The following is an 18,611-nucleotide window of genomic DNA, read 5'->3' on the forward strand; positions in this document are numbered from 1 at the left end:
CTACCCCGCTCCCCTTTCACAATCAGTAGCTTGTTCTTTGTATTGATAAGTCTGTTTCTGTTTTGTTTGCTCATTTGTTTTGTTTTTTAGATTCTACATATAAGTGAAATCATATGGTATTTGTCTCTCTGACTGACTTTATTTCACTTAGCATAATACCCTCTAGATCCATCCATGTTGATGCAAATGGCAAGATTGTGTTCTTTTTTTTGTGCCTGAGTAATACTCCATTGTATATCTACATATCTATACACACCCACACACCACATCTTCTTTATCCATCCATCTCTGGATGGATACTTGGGCTGCTTCCATATCTTGGCTATTGTAAATAATGTTGCAGTAAGCATAGCATATATCTTTTCTAATTAGTGTTTTCATTTTCTTTGGGTAAACACCCAGTAGTGGAATTACTGCATCATATGGTAATTTTATTTTCAATTCTGGGGGGAACGTCCACCAGCTTGCATTCTCACCAACAGTGCACAAGGGTTCCTTCTTCTCTTTATCTTTGCCAAGATTTCTTCCTTGTGTTTTTGATTTTTAACCATTCTGATAGGTGTGAGGTATTGTCTCACTGTGGTTTTGATTTGCATTTCTCTTATGATGAGTGATGTTGAGCATCTTTTCCTGTGTCTGTTGGCCATCTGTCTGTCTTCTTTGGAGAAATGTCTGTTCATGTATTCTGCCTGTTTTTAGCTGGATTATTTGGTTTTTTGGTGTTGACTTCTTTATTATTTTGGATATTAACCCTTTATCTGATATATCATTAGCAAATATATTCTCCCATTTGGTAGATTGCCTTTTTGTTTTGTTGATGGTTTCTTTTGCTATATAGTCCCAATAGTTTATTTTGCTTTTGTTTCCCTTGCCAAGGGAAGCATATCTAGAAAAAAAAATTTTTTTAAAGATTTTATTTGTTTATTCATGAGAAACACAGAAAGAGAGAGAGAGAGAGAGGCAGAGACATAGGCAGAGGGAGAACAGGCTCCATGCAGGAACCTTGATGTGGGACTTGATCCCATGATCCTCAGATCAGGCCCTGAGCCAAAGGCAGATGCTTAACCACTAAGCCGCCAGGGGTCCCTAGAAAAATGTTTCTGTGGCTGATGATAAGAGATTACTGTCTGTGCTTTTTTCTAGGAATTTAATTTTTAGTTATTTTATTTACTTATTTTTTCTTCTAGGCATTTAATAGTTTCGGTCTCACATTTAGTCTTCAATCCATTTTGAGTTTATTTTTGGATATAGTGTAAGCAAGTAGTCCAGTTTCATTCTTTTCCATGTAGCTGATGGGTTTTCTCAACATCATTTGTTGAAGAGACTTTTTCCCATTGTACACTCTTTGCCTCCTTTGTTGTAAATTAATTGACCATATAATCATGGGTTTATTTCTAGGCTCTCTAATCTGTGACATTGATCTATGTGTCCACTTTTGTATATCACATCTTCTTTATTCATTCATCTATTGATGAACACTTGGATTGCTTCCACATCTTGACTATTGTAAATAATGCTGCAATAAGCATAGCAGTATATCTATCTTTTTGCAGTAATATTTTTGTTTCCTTCAGGTAAGTACCCAGAAGTGGGATTACTGGATTGTGTGGTATTCTTACTCTTAATTTTTTTTTATGATTTTTTTTAAGATTTTATTTATTTATTCCTGAGAGACAGAGAGAGAGAGAGAGGCAGAGACACAGGCAGAGGGAGAAGCAGGCTCCATGAAGGGAGCCTGATGTGGGACTCGATCCCTGGTCTCCAGGATCAGGCCCTGGGCCAAAGGCAGGCTCTAAACCGCTCAGCCACCCAGGGATCCCCCTACTCTTAATTTTTTGAGGAACATTTATACTGTCTTCCATAATGGATGAATCAATTTACATTTCTACCAACAGTGCATGAGGGTTATTATTCCATTTTTATGAATGAAGAAACAAGAGGCAAAGAGGGTAATTTGCTTATAGTCATTCATGGTTAATATATTTTGAAATATCACTAGATATTAACATGCTATTATTTATTTAAATTCCAGTAATTAAAAAGTTATATATCAAATACTCAATGAATTAAATTTAAGTTATCAAGTTTATAATTAACGGAGAGATATAACAAGAAGAACTGTAGGCCAGGACTGATTTTTATTTATTTGTTTATTTTCTATTTTTCTTTTGCAAACTAAAGGAACACTGAGGTCAAAACTCTGATCACTTCAAAGTAAAAAGGGATTAGCATAGCAAGTGTAAAAACACAGCAAGTGAAAGGACTAAGAAAAATGCTAGGAAGAAATTGGATTTAGAGAGAATAAGGAGATGGTAAATAAACTTTATAAAAATGCCTTCCAAGGGGTCCTGGGTTGGCTCAGTTGGTAGAGTGCTGCGTTACCCTTGATCTTGGGATTGTGAGTTCAAGCCCCAGTTTGTGCATAAAGCCTACTTAAAATAAATTATAGAAAGATAGGACACCCTCACTCCAGTCTCTGGGCCCAGAGAGTTATGTTCTATAGTAGTAAAATGACTTGTGGATGGGATCATGGATCTACCAGCACTTTTCTATCTTTGAGCCTAAAGTTATACACATCTTAACTTTAAATATTCTTGAGAAGTTGTGGTGAAAATAAAAGAGTGTCAAGAGGCTGGAAAACATCATAAATTTCATAAATAAGAGAAGGGCAGATTTCAGAACCTAATACCAGGAAGTAGGATGTTGTTCACAGGGAAAAAAACCCAGAATAGCGTATTAAATAATTGATAAATAAATAATGTTGTTGACAGTTGGAATGAGTTTGAGTTTTCTAGGGATATTTTTTGTCAAGTTATCTATATTTTATTTTACGATAAAATTATCAGATATGTAAATTAGGGAGATGTAAGAGTTCCACTCGATCTTGATTTTAGCAAGAAATTTATAGAGTCTGTTGATGTCATTATGGAAATGATGAAAAATGTGACAAGATTCTAATATGATTTGCTGGGTTACATGGGTTAAATTGCTCATGTCAGTGCGAACTGATTCAAGACCTTTGATTCTGTCCTGCATGGTGGGTTTTTTTTTTTAAAGATGTTATTTATTTATTCATGAGAGACAGAGAGAGAGGCAGAGACAGGCAGAGAGAGAAGCAAGCTCCCCGTGGGGAGCCTGATGCAGGACTCCATCCCAGGACCCTGGGATCATGACCTGAGCCAAAGGCAAATGCTCAACCACTGAGCCACCCAGGGGCCCCTCACATGATGTTTTTATCAAGACTTAAGAAAGCATATTCATTAAATTTTCAGATGACAAATTTGGGAACAATATTTAATGTATTAGATAACAGAGTCAGGATTCAAAATGACCTTGTTATTTTGGAATAATTACTCAAACCAACAAGAATATTATTGATCCTCCAGTTAAGTCTAGGACTAGATCGAACAGGTATGAGTTTTTGGATAATGGCTTGAAAGAAAGTCTTATGAAAAATGGTGGGGTGGCAGGGTGGTCTTCATTATTTTCAGTATAACTGTGAAAAACCAACCAACCAACCAACCAAAACAAAAAATTAAGAACTCTTCCCTGGGTAGCCACACCTGGAGCTCTGTATATGGTTTGGTATACCATTCTTTAGCAGGATCCTTTAAAAAACTGGGAGATATTCAGTGATAATAACATTGTGCAAGAGGCTTTGGTACACATTTTTTTGTTTGTTCTTGCAATAGTCTTGTGTGATATCTATTACTATCCTCATTTCACAAATAGGGAAACTAGGGCATAACAAGATTAAGCATTTGCCCAAATCATATAGCTGTAATTAGGACTTGAACATAGTCTGGCTGACTTCCCCACCCTTATGCTTAGCTACTACACATGCTATTTTTCAGAAGAATCACCATGTCAATATGGTCCCAAGTTAAACTGTGCCTTTACAGAAATGGTTAAAGAGTGTGGGTTTGTATTTTCAAATACTCTTAGTTTATTGTGGAAAGTGTGGCTCCAGAGAGCATGATTAGAGCAAAAAGGATGATCAATATCTGCTACACAATAAAGAAAAACTGTGTAATCATTAGAACTTTCCAAAAATGGAATGAGCTACTTAAAAAAAAAAAAAAGTGTGTGTGTGTGTGTGTGTGTGTGTGTGTGTGTCCAGGTTGCGGGTGCTGGAATATGGCAGAGACCAGTTTCTTTCCTCAGGGAATTCTTGCCAGTGTTTCAGTTTCTTGCAAAATGTGTTCTGATAGCTAGCGATTCTCTCTGGATTCCTGCCAGACGTGATGCCATTTGAGTTGGGTCTACACTAGGTGGGAATTTGGACTGGTAAATCTAAGTGTGCAATTAACCCAATGATTCCTGTTTGTAAATATTTGGAGAGTTTGATATTTAAGATCTTATAAAAATGTTAGCTACACATACTAAAAAGAAACAGCTCACGTTACTGCTATCATCCTACCCACATCCCCTCCTCAGTCGCTCATAGCTGTTGTTCTTTTAACCGTTATTCAAATTGGACTGGGTTGTATGTCTTCACAGACATAGATGCAAGCATTCAGAGCAGTTTTATTTATTAAAGATAAAAACTGGAAATGGCTCCAATGTCCAACAGTAACAGATGGATAAACATAATGAGGTACATCCACACCATGGAGTATTGCTCAGCAGGCAAAAGGAATGAAATGTGGAGACACACAATAATACGATGGTTCTCAGAATAATTATATTGTGTGGAAGAAGCTACACAAACAAAGAGTTCCTGTTGTGCTGTTTACTACTTAATTATTCACGAAGACAAAAAGTCCTGGCTGTCTTGAGCCCAGAAATTAATGGATTTGGAAAAAATTTTCAAAATGCTTGCATAGAGAACAGAAAAGGCTGCTTTATGAAGCTGCACAGAGGTGGCCTAGTTACTGAGAGCCTCAAGGCTGAGCTGTAAGCTCTCTCAAAGCTTTCCTCACAGCCTTTTTCCCTTGGGGTCAAAGTCTTTGGGACTCAGCAGTAACCAGAGAGTGGCATTCTGCCTCTCTGGGATCAAATTAGAGGTCTTTAGTTTGAGAAATCTGGTTATTTTTCAGTTTTAATGACGTGTACTTAGTACCTGGAACATGCAAGGCACCAGAGAGGGTACTAGTTGTCTTTGCTGGCAGTTATAATCATCACCGTCACAGCTAACCTGTGCAAAGCGTTCTACTGGAGGACTTTAACTGCAGTATCCTCTTTAACCCTGACAGCCATCTATGACATGGATGTTATATTTAATCCTCATTTTATGGTTCAGGACGTTGAAGCTGGGAGGCGTTAGATATCTTCATCAAGGTAATAGAGCTAATGAGGGGTAGAGCTAGGATTTTAATCTAGGCAGCCTTCCTCCAGAACCAGGGTACTTAACTATCACTTTACATTGCCTCTCTAGGGATACTGAGATGAAAAAGATAACAGCCCCTGCTCTTGAATCTGGTGGGGGACACATTGAATGTGTCATGTGATAAGCACTATAACAAGAGTGTGTCCGTGGTACTACGAAAGGACTAAGGAAGGCCCCCTGCCCTGCCTCGGGGAAAATGGAAGTGGCATTGAAGTTGGACCTTGAAGGATAGGTGGGATCTGCTATGGAGAGAAGGGGGAAGGAGTATGGCAGACAAAGAGGAAGCTGCATATACAAAAGGCACTGGAAGATGAAACGTGAAAGCATATGAGACATCTGAAGCTAATGATGTACTTACTATATGTTGGCTAGTTGAATTTAAATAAAAAAAAAAGGGATCCCTGGGTGGTGCAGCGGTTTGGCGCCTGCCTTTGGCCCAGGGCGCGATCCTGGAGACCCGGGATCAAATCCCACGTCGGGCTCCCGGTGCATGGAGCCTGCTTCTCCCTCTGCCTGTGTCTCTGCCTCTCTCTCTCTCTGTGACTATCATAAATAAGTAAAAATTTAAAAAAAAAAAACAATAAATTAAAAAAAAAAAAAAGCATATGAGATTTGGAGAAAAGCAAGTGGTTTGAAACAAGATGGTGGTACAGTGGGAGGTGAGTATGGAGGCAGCTTCGAGAGGCCTTGATGGGAGTAGAGGTGTCACAGGAAGTGGGTGAGCAGAGGAACAGGGTCAGAGCTGTGGCAGAGATGCGGGTTACCTCACCTCAACAAGTCAACAAGGAGAACCTAAGACCTTTGCCACAAATTCAAGAGACGCTAAGCTCAAACTGGTTATGACTTTGAAAGAAGAGGAGTTATTGCTGGGTTTGTTTATTGTTTATTTGCTTTTGCTCAGGCTGTTGGTTCTAGAAGGGGCAGGAAGTGCCTCAAGCAAAATACTTGCTGTTTCCCCTGTGAAACAGAAAGAAACACCAGGTACATTAGCTTGCCTGGTGTTATTTTTACCCACGTAGGGAGAGTACCCTGTTGGAATGCTGTTAGTTGCAACTAACAGAAAAATCAAGTTGCGTAAGGAATGTGTCCGCTCATGATATTAGAAAGTCCAGAGGCAGCTGATTTAGGTGAGGCTGAGTCTAGCAGCAAAAACAATGCCTGTCCTTCTTCTCTGCTGTTTTCTTACTAAAGCTGACTGTGGGCTCCCAGGATGGCTAAACGCAGCTCCCAGGGCTACCTGCTTTCTTATTCACACTCAACAGCAAAGAGAGCTTCTTTGTCGTTGTCCAAGGGTCACCCTGATTACAACAGCTTTGGTCACATGCAGAGCAATCCTAGTGGAAGTGGATAAAATGCAACGATTACCTTAGCTTTCAGAGTCTACTTGCTTGAGACCTCAGTAGTCAGGAAAGGAGTCACCTTCCCTAGGGCTACACAGACCACCAAATGTAAATAAAACAGGACTACTGGAACAGCGAAAATGTCAATGAATAGCCATCTTTGCATTCAGGTGTCAGAGGTTCAGAGGACTGGCTCAGTTAAACCTTTGGTTTTCACATAACCTCATTCATTGTTAGTGGCCCACGCAAACTTCATGCTCCTGGCAACCTCTCCTTAACCCAGTGATTCTTAACACCCTCAGAGATTCTGATTTCATTGGCATCGACAGCAGTATTGTGTTTTCAGCTCACCAGATGAATAATTCTAGTGGGCACCCAGGGCTGAGAACCATTGCTTTTATTTTTCATTAATGCCACTTCTTCAGTCATGGGTTCAGTTTTATGTACAGCTGAACTGTGTTGAATCTGAAAAAATAAGAATAGGGGCATAGGGGCGCCTGGGTGGCTCGGTCAGTTAAGAAGCCAACTCTTGGTTTTGGCTCAGGTCATGATCTCACGGGTTGTGGAATTAAGCCCTGCATTGGGCTCCATGCTCAATTAAGAGTCTGCTTAGAGATTCTCTCCCTCTGCTTCTTCCCCCACGAGCTCACTTTCTCTCTCTCTCTCTCTCTCTCTCTCAATTAAATAAATAAACCTTAAAAAAAACAAATAAGAATATAGGCAAACATATAATAAAAATTAGTAGTAACTAACACTCATTGAGACTTACATGTTCCATGCCTATTGCAAGGTGTTTTGCGTGCATTATCTCATTTCATTCACTCACCCATCTTATGAGGTGGAGAATAATATCTCTTTGTGACAGGTGAGAAAACTGAGGCCCAGAGAACTTAGCTCAGTTGTCCAAGGTCATGCATCTAGTATGTGGTTAAAATAGGACTTGAACTCAGGTATATCTGACTTCAAGATTTCATGCACTCATCCTGTTAGACATTGTTCCAGAACCATGACTGTAAGAGATCTCATTTACTGTTCATTTCCCAATCCCTTTTAGTCCCTACCTAATACACCTTTGTCAGGGCCTGCCAGGTGACATTTCAGTAGAGTTCTTAGTATCTCTTGTACCACCTCTGACATTTTATGTGCATTGCATTACACACATAGTGATTACACCTAGGTTATACCTGTAAGTGTAAAATGGGGTGTGACCTAAATATGTGTTATAAGTTATACATTGTGCATTTAGTGGTGTTTCTACACACACACAAGCCTATATTTTACACACATATAAAAGTTGTGGATGTTGTATAAGGGAGAGAACACGGATAGCACTGTGACCCTAGGCAATCACTCAAATTTGTTCATTCCTCTTTATCATCTCTAAAATGGGGAAATACTGCTTGCTCCTTCTAACCAAGTGATTATTTGAGGATCAAATGAGATCCTGAAACTAGCAAGGAGTCCTGTGCATACCTTTTTTTGCCAGCTAATGAGCTGTAAATACATATGATGTGTTGGCATCACCTTTTACAGAGTAATTAATGCTGTATCCTGTGTATCCCAGTTGATGAGCCAGTCTTCCCTGCCATCCCTTGCTTTTTTTTTTTTTTTTTCAAGATTTTATTTATTTGAGAGAAGAGAGAGAGAGCAGGAGCAAGGGGAGGGGCCAAGGGAGAAGCAGACTCCCTGCTGAGCAGGGAGGCCCATGATGATGATGATGATGATGACAACGACGATGACAACGAGGACGATGCTGCTGTTGCTGCTGCTGCTGCTGCTGCTGCTGCTGCTGCTTCAATGTGGGGCTCGATCCCAGGATCATGATCTGAGCTCCCAAAGGTAAAACTGACTGAGCCACCCAGGCACCCCACCCCTTGCTTTCTCATCTACTGACCTTTGGATTCTGTGTAATATGCACGAGTCACAGGTCAAGAATTTAATAGAAAGCAGGGGAAAGCACAGAAGGAAAGGGAATGAGTGGGAGAGGCATTTTTACAAGTTTTACAATAGTGCCATGTTGTTTTACTACAAAACAATCACTGTTGGCTCGGATGGGAGGAAACGAGCCATTTTTTACACTGTTGGTGGCTAAATCACGTAAATTGCTATCATGTTTTGGAGAACTAGTTATTACATTGGAGATCAGCATAGCAATCCCATTGTGTAATAAAATAATTAAAAAATGGAAGCTCATATTTATACCAAGATTCAGCAGAAAAAAGGCATGAAAAGATGACAAATGGTTAGCAGTGGCTGGCTATCCCTGGTGGGTGGGTGTGCCTGGGAGGGGAAGTTTCACTTTTTACTTTATATTCTGTGTGATTTGAACTTGCCTACAAGCATTTATTTATTTATTTATTAAAACACACACACACACACCCCCAAGAGAAGTAGAGAGCAGAGGCGAGCTCGATATGCACACATCAGCTGCGCTTCTGTTTCTTAATCCTTGGCTCCTCTCTGCAAGGCAGGCCTGCAGTCCCAGGAGGGTGCTGACCCCTGCCTGGCAAGCCCTCCGTGTGCTGTGCTGATTGTAGTTCACTATGAGTTGCTTAAGCAGCAGGTTCCCGGTGGCTGGTCAGCTGGAACTGCTTCATGAGGACAAACAGGAAGGATGCAGCTGCCAGTGCAGCTCACTCCATTGACCTCATTGACAGAAATAAAAAAAAAAAAATTAAGTCTTAAAATGTTGAGGATGAATTTCATGCTGTTCATAGCTCCCTCAAGACCCTGTCTGGAGAGGGGAGTGAGCCCCCAGCAGCCCTGTTAGGTTGCCTTGGAGGAACCCTTGCACACGCAGACATTACAAGCCCCAGGTCCCGGGGCCTGACAACTTGCCCTCGGGCACTTGCTCAGGACTTTGGTTCCATAGGCTAAATCTCACGGCGACCCTGTTCCCCTGCTCGAAACTGGAACCTCCTCTCTAGCGAAATAAGCCATCCCACCATTCTTGCAGCTTAAGTTCTCTTATGCAGGATGTCAGCAAAAGCTCAGGACAGAGAGATGAAGAGAGATGGGGAAATAAGGTGAGCATTCCTGGTAGATGGATAGCAAATCCCTGCTCTCACAGGTTTTAGCCGTGGGGCCGTAGACACATTACTTCCCCTTTCTGAGCCCGAGTTTCCTTCTCTATAAAATGAGGAAAATAAACCTATCTGCCCTATAGGGTTGGGGGGTCCTGCTACCCAAAAGGGCTTAGTACTATGTGCCTGAAGAGAGGAAAGCTCAGTAAATGCTACAGGTATGTGTGTGTGCGGAGCCTCATTAGCTTTTACTTCCCACTATGGCAGTGGTTCAGAGTTTGGGCTCTGTTATTTACTACATGTGTGACTTTGGGCAAACCTCTTTGGGCTTCAGTTTTGTTTTTTTTTTAAGATTTTATTTATTTATTCATAGGGACACAGAGAAAGAGAGAGAGAGAGAGAGAGAGAGAGGCAGAGACACAGGCAGAGGGAGATGCAGGCTCCATGCAGGGAGCCTGACGTGGGACTCGATCCTGGGTCTTCAGGATCACACCTCAGGTTGCAGGTGGCTCTAAACCGCTGCGCCACCAGGGCTGCCCTGGGCTTCAGTTTTGTCATGGGCAAAATGAATATAAGGATTCCCCTCTCATACGGATCTTGTAAAGATGAACTCAGATCATGCACAGAAAGCAGTAAAGTGCCTGAACACAGGCATTCAGGAAATGGGGGCAATTACAGTTTGCTGATGAAAAATTAAAAGTTACCTGTAAAACACATGAATTCCGCAAAACCACCTCCAAATCCCCGCCTGCCCTGGGGATGCTCAGGGAATGAGCTGCTGGTTCCAACCTGAAATCTACTCCTGAACTCCTGGGCTGTAAGATGGTCCTGTCTTTATCCCCTTCTTTTTTGCTCTTCCCACTTTTCTTTCTCTCCCTGCCCATGCCTCTCATTAGTCCAATTAGTAAACGGTTGCTGTCACTTCAGGTCAGCCCCAGGCCTGGAGTCCCTTGTGGATGCGCTGTTGTGCTGGGGAAGTGAGGCGATGGGGAAGTTGCAGGGGCACCCTAATTTCTACAGGGCAGTGGAACAAGGAACGGAGGCTGGCAGCAGATGGACCTCCCCTGCCCCTGTTTCTTGGGACATCAACAGGATAATCAATGAGAACTTCATTATGCAGAGTGAGTCTGGTTGTTTGGCAGAGCACCAGGGTCCCATTTAGGGACTGGAAGTTTCTGGCCTGGAGATAATGATCAGCCCGAGGCCTCTGGCTTTCTTCTGCACACTAGCTTTCAGCTCCCCCTTGAACAACTGTGTGCACATGTACATGCACGCACGTGCACACACACGCATACACCCATGCAGGCACACATACAAGTTCCCTGGGCTTTTAGTCACCTATAGAGTTTGTGAGTCCATTCCAGGCTTGGAAGGCTGGTGAGCAGGGTGAAGCTGGAGAGCCCAGAAACGCGCGACTGCTCCTGCTGATTGCTGAGAATAATCAAACCCTGAGGTTCCCAAGGGCCTATTAAACCATTGCAAGTGTCTCAACCACAGTGACAACAGGTTCCCCCCACCTCCCCGCCCCCAACCTTGGGAGGATAAAGAAGCAGGCCTGGGGAGTGGCCCAGCCAGCTGAAAATAAGATAATGGGACTAAGAAGCTCCAGCAGTCCAGGGACAGGTTGATTTGTTGGGAACACAATGGAGTCAGCATTTTAACCACCTCCCTGCCAACCCTGTGGTGTAAAACTGGAGCTTATGCTGAGGACAGAGGAGGGGGAGCGGAGGGGGCATGGTTTGATGGGAAGTTGGTTCCCCAGCCAGTTACATCATACATACCTGTTCAGGCACGTATTTAGGGAAAAGGGGGTTCCTATCAAACTCATTGCACTGACACCTGGCTCCCACCTGCTGCCCTTGTAGGCACTACTCTTTGCCACCTAGAATTATGAGCTTCCATGCTGACCTCGGCCCAAGATGAATGTAGAGAGTGCCGCATTTTCTTTCACTGCTCTGACTCCCCACAGCACCAGAACACATAGGCTTCATATAATAGACTTCACTGAAGGTCTCAGAGTGTGGTTCTCAAAGTATGGTCCGTGGGTCAGGCACAGGAGCATCACCTGGAAACATGTTAGTACAGGGTTCTCCAGTGCTACCCTAGACCTGCAGAATCAGATATTCTGAGAACCAGCCCAACAATCTGTATATTAATAAGCCCTTCAGGTGATCCTGTTAGTTGCCGAAATTTAAGGACCATTGCTTTTGGGGATAACTTGAAAAAAATTATAATGGAGGGGAAGAGACTAAATTCAAACAGAACTGTAAATAGGACTGTTTAAAAGCCTATAGGAATATATAAAAGGTTTTTCATAGAGTTTTGCTTCCCATTCTGGGGGAAGCAAACATACATTGGCAGAACCTCCGTGCAGAGGTTGATTGCTGCCCTTATAAAAACAATCCAGGGATGCCTGGGTGGTTGAGCATCTGCCTTTGGCTCAGGGGGTGATTATGGAGTCCTGGGATCGAGTCCCAAGAGGGGCTCCCTCCATGGAGCCTGCTTCTCCCTCTGCCTGTGTCTCTGCCTCTCTCTGTGTGTCTCTCATGAATAAATAAAATTAAAAAAAAAAATCTCTTAAAAAAATCAAAAGCATATGTTTGTGCGATCTCTCTCTCTCTCTCTCTCACACACACACATACACCCATTCCCCACCTTCTCTTCACAGAGGCCACAATATTCTTGAATTTGGTGTTTATTATTCACATGTTTTTACTACATGTTATTTTTTTGCATATTTTTGACTGTGTATTTTGGATATACCAGATATATCTGCTGGCAGTTCGCTTTTTTCCATTTGCCATTAAGTTTTGAGATTTATTTTTGGTGCTACTATATCTATTTTCTTGTTGGTGGACTTTCAGGTTGATTCTAATTTTCAACTATCATAAATAATGCTGCAATTAGCACTCATGTATATCGATGTACAAGAGTTTCTCTAGGAAATATGCCTAGGAATGGAATTACTCTATTATTTTAATGTGCATCTTCAACTTTACTAGGTCTTTCCAGTTTATTCTCTGAAGTAGTTATATTCACTTGAGCCGCTATAAAAACAGGGTACAAGAGTTCCTGCTGCTTATGGCCAACATTTGGTATTGTTAGACTTTCATATTTGTGTTAAATTTGTTGATTTGTGTTAAATTTGTGGATGTGAATGGTATTTCTTGGGGGGTAGTTTTAATTTACATTTATCTGATTTAATTTACATTTACATTTATCTGATTACTATTAAAGTTGAACATGTTTTATAATGTTTACTGGGCCATTTGGTTTCTTCTCTGATTTCATGTTTATTTCCTTTATTTGTGTTTCTATTGGGTTATCTTTTCTCTACTGATCTGAGGAATTTTTTATATACTCTGGGGATGCATTATAAATATCTGCTTTCAGTTATAGCTTCTATTTTTACATTATTTATGGTGTTTTGTGGTATAGATGTTTTCATTTTATCACGTAGGCAGATTTATCCATCTTATTGGTGCTCTTTGAGTCATGGTTGCAAAATATTTCTGTGTCTGTGAAGACTAGATGCCATAACAAAGAGACCCCAAAATGGTATGTGTTAAAGAACAGAGACATTTTTTCACTCACAAAAGCGGTCCCAAGATGAGTATAGTCCCAGTTGCCGGGGTGGCTTTGCTGTACATGGACATTTGGGGAGACAGATTCATACCATCTCCTGGGTTTGCCATCCCCTTGGGCACATCTCCATGTTGTATAGCCAAGTTGGATTGCCATATTCAAATTCCAACCGGCAGGAAAGAAAAGGAAAGCGTGGAAGAGGCATAACTAATGTCAAGTTCCAGAGCTGCAAGTGGCAGTCAGCATTTCTGCTTACATCCCACTATAAGAAATTAATTTCATCTGCAAGGAAGGCTAGAAAATGTGCCCAACTATGATGTGATTATTATGGAAGAATAGGAGAATAGATATCATGGGCAAAGAGTAGTTTCTTCTCTACCCTGAGGTATTTATTCTATTAGGGTTTTATTTTTGTTAGAATGTAAGTTAGGGGTCTCTTTTATATTTTACATTCTGTATTTGTTGATTTGTAATGTGACCTGCATCTTATGTGAAGTTTTCCTGTGGGCATAACTTGATTTCTGGAATCCCTATGCTGTCCTTTTTAAAAAAAAAAAAAAAAAAACTTTTAAGACTTCACTTATTTATTTGAGAGAGAGAGTGAGAGAGAGAGAGAGAGAGAGCGCGCGCAAAAAGTGCACAAGCAGGAAGGAGAGGGAAAAGCAGGCTCTCCACAAGCAGGGAGCCCAAGATGGGGCTTGATCTCAGGACCCTAGGATCATGACCTGAGCCAAAGGTAGACACCCAACTGACTGAGCCACCCAGGTGCCCCTAATTTTTAATTTTATTTATTTTAAAGATTTTATTTATTTATTTTAAATATTTTTATTTATTTAGAGAGAGCACACATGCTAGCAGGGCAAGGGGCAGAAGGAGAGGAAGGGGGAGACAGAGCATCTCAAGCAGACTCCATGCTGAGCATGGAGCCCAATGTGCAGCTCAATCTCATGACCCTGAGATCATGACCTGAGCCAAAATCAAGAGTCAGGCACTCAACTGACTGAGCCACCCAGATGTCCCTTTCTATTTTGTTCTTGTTTACCCGTATGTCTTGTCCCTAGTTTCTTAAAAACTAGAGTATTATTATAAGTCATATTACCTGGAAGGATCAAGCCTTTGACTTAATTATTTTTTTATAAAAATAGTCCTGGTTTTTCTTGGCCCTCTGTTCTTTATGCTTTTAGAATCAACTTGTCAAGTTTCATGTCAAAATTTTTTATTGGAATTGTGCTGCACTTATGTATTGATTCATTTTGGCAGATTTGTCAGTTTTAATCTATTATAAAATATAACATATAGAAAAGTGTAAAAAAATAGAAATCTACACTTTGGTTATAAAGTAAAACCATGTAACTGCTCTCCAAGTCAAGAAACAGAATACTACTGGAACTCCAGAAGTTCCCTGTGTGTTCTGTATCAATCACAGTTGTCTTCCTTCTGTGTAGAGGTCATCACTCTTAGCTTTCATAAGAATCATTGCTTTTCTTTTCTTTATAGTTTTACTGTGTATGCGTTCTAAATAAATATTTCTTTGTTTTTAAGCTTTATATGAAGAAAAATAATATGATTATTAATTATTGTGATTTGGCACAATAATTAGCACTCTTGTGATTTGGATTTTGGGCTCAACATTATGTTTGGGTTGTTTCTAGTTCTTGGCAATTATAATAAAGCTGCTGTCTACATTTTGGTGCATGTATCCAGGTGGTAAGTATGCCTATCTCTAAGGTGTATACCCCAAAATGGAACTGCTGCATTGTGATATATGTACATTTTCAGATATATCTTAGATATAACCCCATACTGTTTTGCAAAGTGGTTACACTAATACCTATCCCCATTAGCTTTGATAAGACACCTTGTTGCTCCATTTTCTTACCAACACCCAGGATTGTCAGGTTTTGTAATTTTTATCAATCTGATACATGTTGTGGTATTTCATTGTGGCTTTAATATTTCACATTCCTTTTTTGAAAAAAAAAATTTCACATTCCTGACACATAGATTAAACAATGTATCATGTGCTTTTTGGCTATTTGTATTTTTTTTATTTTGAAGTGCACCTTTAAATTTTATGCCCATTTTTCTTTTAGGTTGTTTGCCTTTTTCCTATTGATTTGTAGGAAATCTTTGCAAATTAGAGAGACTGTTGGTGATGTATGTTGTATCTTTTACTGGTGTCTTTTGTGACTGAAAGTTTATTTTGATGTCTGCATATTTTTCATTCTTTTTTTATGATTATCTTTTTCTGTTTTAAGGCATTCTTTTCCTTTTTTAAAAAAAGATTTTATTTATTTATTATTTGACAGAGAGAGAGAAAGAGAAAGAGAACATGTAGTTGGAGCAACAGGTAGAGGGAGAGGGAGAAGCAGGATCCCCACTGAGCAGGGAGCCTAATGCAGCCTCTCTCCTAGGACCCCGGGATCATGACCTGAGCTGAAAGTAGACGCTTAACTGACTGAGTCATCTAGGCGCCGCTTAAGACATCCTTTTCTATTCCAAAATGAAAAAGATAGTTTTTATTATTCCCTTATAAAAGTTTCATGGTTTTACTTTTCATTTTTAGGTCTTGAATTGATTTTTTTGCGTGTGTGGTGTGAGAAAGGATCTAGTTTCATTTTTTTCCCTGTATGATTATCTAATGATCTCAGCCCCATTTATTGAAAAGTCTATCCTTTCTCCAATGATCTCCTCAGCCCCTGGCAACTACCATTCTATTTTCTGTCCCTATGAATTTGACTGCTTTAGATACCTCATGTAAATGGAATTAACCGTATTTATCTTTCTGTGACTGGTTTATTTCACTTAGTATAATATCTTCAAGTTTCATCCATGTTGTAGCCTGTGTCAGAATTCCCTTCCTTTTCAAGGGTGAATGATATTCTTTTGAGTGTATATACATTTTCTTTATCCATTCATCTGTTGAAGGACACTTGGGTTGCTTCCACTTTTTAGCTGATTGTGAGTAATGCTGCTATGAACATGGGTATGCAAATATTTCTTCAAATCCTTGCTTTTAATTCTTTTGGGTATATATCCAGATGTGGAATTGCTGAGTGGTAGGATAACTCTATGTTTAAGTTTTCAAGGAAATGCCATACCATTTTCCACAACAGCCGCACCATTTTACATCCCTACCAGCAATGCACAAGAGTTCCAGTTTCACATTCTCACAACACTCTTTACTTTTTGGTTTTGTTTTTGTTTTGTGGGGTGCTTTCTTTTTGATAATAACCATCCTGATGGGTGTAAAGTGCTATCTCACTATGGTTTTGATTTGCATTTCCTTAATGATTAAGGATGTTGAGCATTTTTTTTCATGTGCTTATTGGCCACTGTATATCTTCTTTACAAAAATGTCTAAGTCCTTTGTCCAGTCTTCAATTTTTTTAAATTAAGTTGTAGGAGGTTTTCTTTAAAGTTTATTTATTTATTTATTTTAGAGAAAAAGAGAGAGATAGCTTGAGGGGGTGGGGAGGAGGAGCAGAAGGGGAGGAGCAGAGGGTGAGCAGACTGCACCAAGTGCGGAGCCCAATGTGGGGCTCAAACCCACAACTCTGAGGTCATGACCTGAGTTGAAACCAAGAGTCCGATGCCCAACAAACTGAGCCACCCAAGTTGTAGGAGTTACTCCAAGTTATAGGAGTTATTATTTTTTTAAGTTTTTTTTTCTTAAGGTTTTATTTATTCGTGAGAGACACACAGAGAGAGGCAGAGACACAGGCAGAGGGAGAAGCAGGCTCCCTGCAGGGAACCCAATGTGAGACTCCATCCCCCACTCCAGGATCACGCCCTGAACCAAAGGCAGACGCTCAACCCCTGAGCCACCCAGGTGTCTTCAGGAGTTATTTATATCTTTATGAGATAGAGGATTCACAAATATTTTCTGCCATTTCATGGGTTGTCTTTTCACTTTTTTTGCTGCACAAAAGTTTTTAAATTTTATGAAGTCTAGTTTATCTGTTTTTTTATGGCTTTAGATTTTGCTTCAATGAAAAGTAATTATTATCATTATTTCCTCTTTGCTTTAGCGGGAAAAGGAGATTGAGGAAGGAGGAAATGGAAGGAGGCAAAACGCATTCTAAATAGATTTGTGCTGCTTCAGTAAGAGCAGAGTGAAGTTTTTTGTTTCTTTGTTTTTTAAGTTCAGTAAGAGTGAAGTTTCTTTTTTAAAATTATGCTTTTTATGTTAATTCAGTATAGTTAACATACAGTGTGATATTAGTTTCAGGTGTACAATATGATGACTCAACATTTCCATGAAACACCTGGTGCTCGTCACAAGTGCCCTCCTTAATCGCATCAGCTATTTCACCCATTCCCCCTCCCCTCCCCTCTGATAACCATTAGTTGTTCTCTGCATTAAAAGTCCACTTCTAGGGCAGCCCGCGTGGCTCAGCAGTTTAGCGCCGCCTTCGGTCCAGGGCCTGATCCTAGAGACCCTGGATTGAGTCCTGTGCCCTGTGTTGGGCTCCCTGCATGGAGCCTGCTTCTCCCTCTGCCTGTGTATCTGCATCTCTCTCTCTCTCTGTCTCTCTTGAATAAATAAATAAAATCTTTTTAAAAAATCCATTTCTTGGTTTCTCTCTCTCTCCTTTTTCCTTTGTTCATTTGTTTTGTTTCTTAAACTCTACATATGAGTGAAATTATGTGTTATTTGTCTTTCTCTGATGGACTTATTTCACTTACCATTATACTCTCTAGCTCCATCCATGTTGTTGCAAATGGCAAAATTTCATTCTTTTTTAGGGTATGTTATATGTATATATAATGGAATATATATATGTATATGTATACACACACACACACACACACTCTGTATCTTCCTTATCCATTCATCTCTGGGTGGACACTTGGGCTGCTTCCATAATTTGGCTCTTGTAAATAATGAGAAACAGTGGAGTTAACAATAATTTATTCAGTCACAAATATTCATTTGCTATCTCTTATATCCCAGACACTGCACTTAGCACCAGGGATATAAAATGAGTATAGAGATATCTTACTTAGGAGGACAACTAGAAAAAGTTATTTTCAACACAATGGGATGGAGTTGACAAATATGAAAATATATATAATGCCATGGACTGTGGTTGAAAAGTGGAGGTGGAAACTACTGAATGCCTGGAAGAGTTAAAGAAATCTTTAAAGAGGAAGAACCTCAAAAAGTAAGAAATGTCTGGCTGGAGAAGGTAGGGTAGGACAACCTCTAGAAGGAACAGCATGTACAAATAAGTATAGACATGCATGGACCAATTTATGAAAGGCAAATAATTTCCTGTGGCTGGAATATGGAGAACATGGTGAGGAGATCATGGGAAATGTGGGAGGTAG

General features: G+C 40.2%; 1 protein-coding gene and 1 long non-coding RNA gene across 33 annotated transcripts in view; one reads left to right on the forward strand and one right to left on the reverse strand.

Moving 5' to 3' along the window:
• Positions 1 to 18,611, forward strand: part of LRIG2 (leucine rich repeats and immunoglobulin like domains 2) — a 154,507-nt gene that overhangs the window by 71,398 nt on the left and 64,498 nt on the right. The window lies entirely within an intron of this gene.
• On the reverse strand, positions 9,103 to 11,136 carry LOC140600872 (uncharacterized). Its single transcript, XR_012003999.1, has 2 exons — positions 11,031 to 11,136; positions 9,103 to 9,315 (listed from the first exon to the last, which is right to left on the reverse strand). It is a non-coding gene; the product is annotated as an uncharacterized lncRNA (long non-coding RNA).

The sequence above is a fragment of the Canis lupus genome, chromosome 12 (assembly GCF_048164855.1).
Source record: "Canis lupus baileyi chromosome 12, mCanLup2.hap1, whole genome shotgun sequence".
NCBI classification, from domain to species: Eukaryota; Metazoa; Chordata; class Mammalia; order Carnivora; family Canidae; genus Canis; species Canis lupus.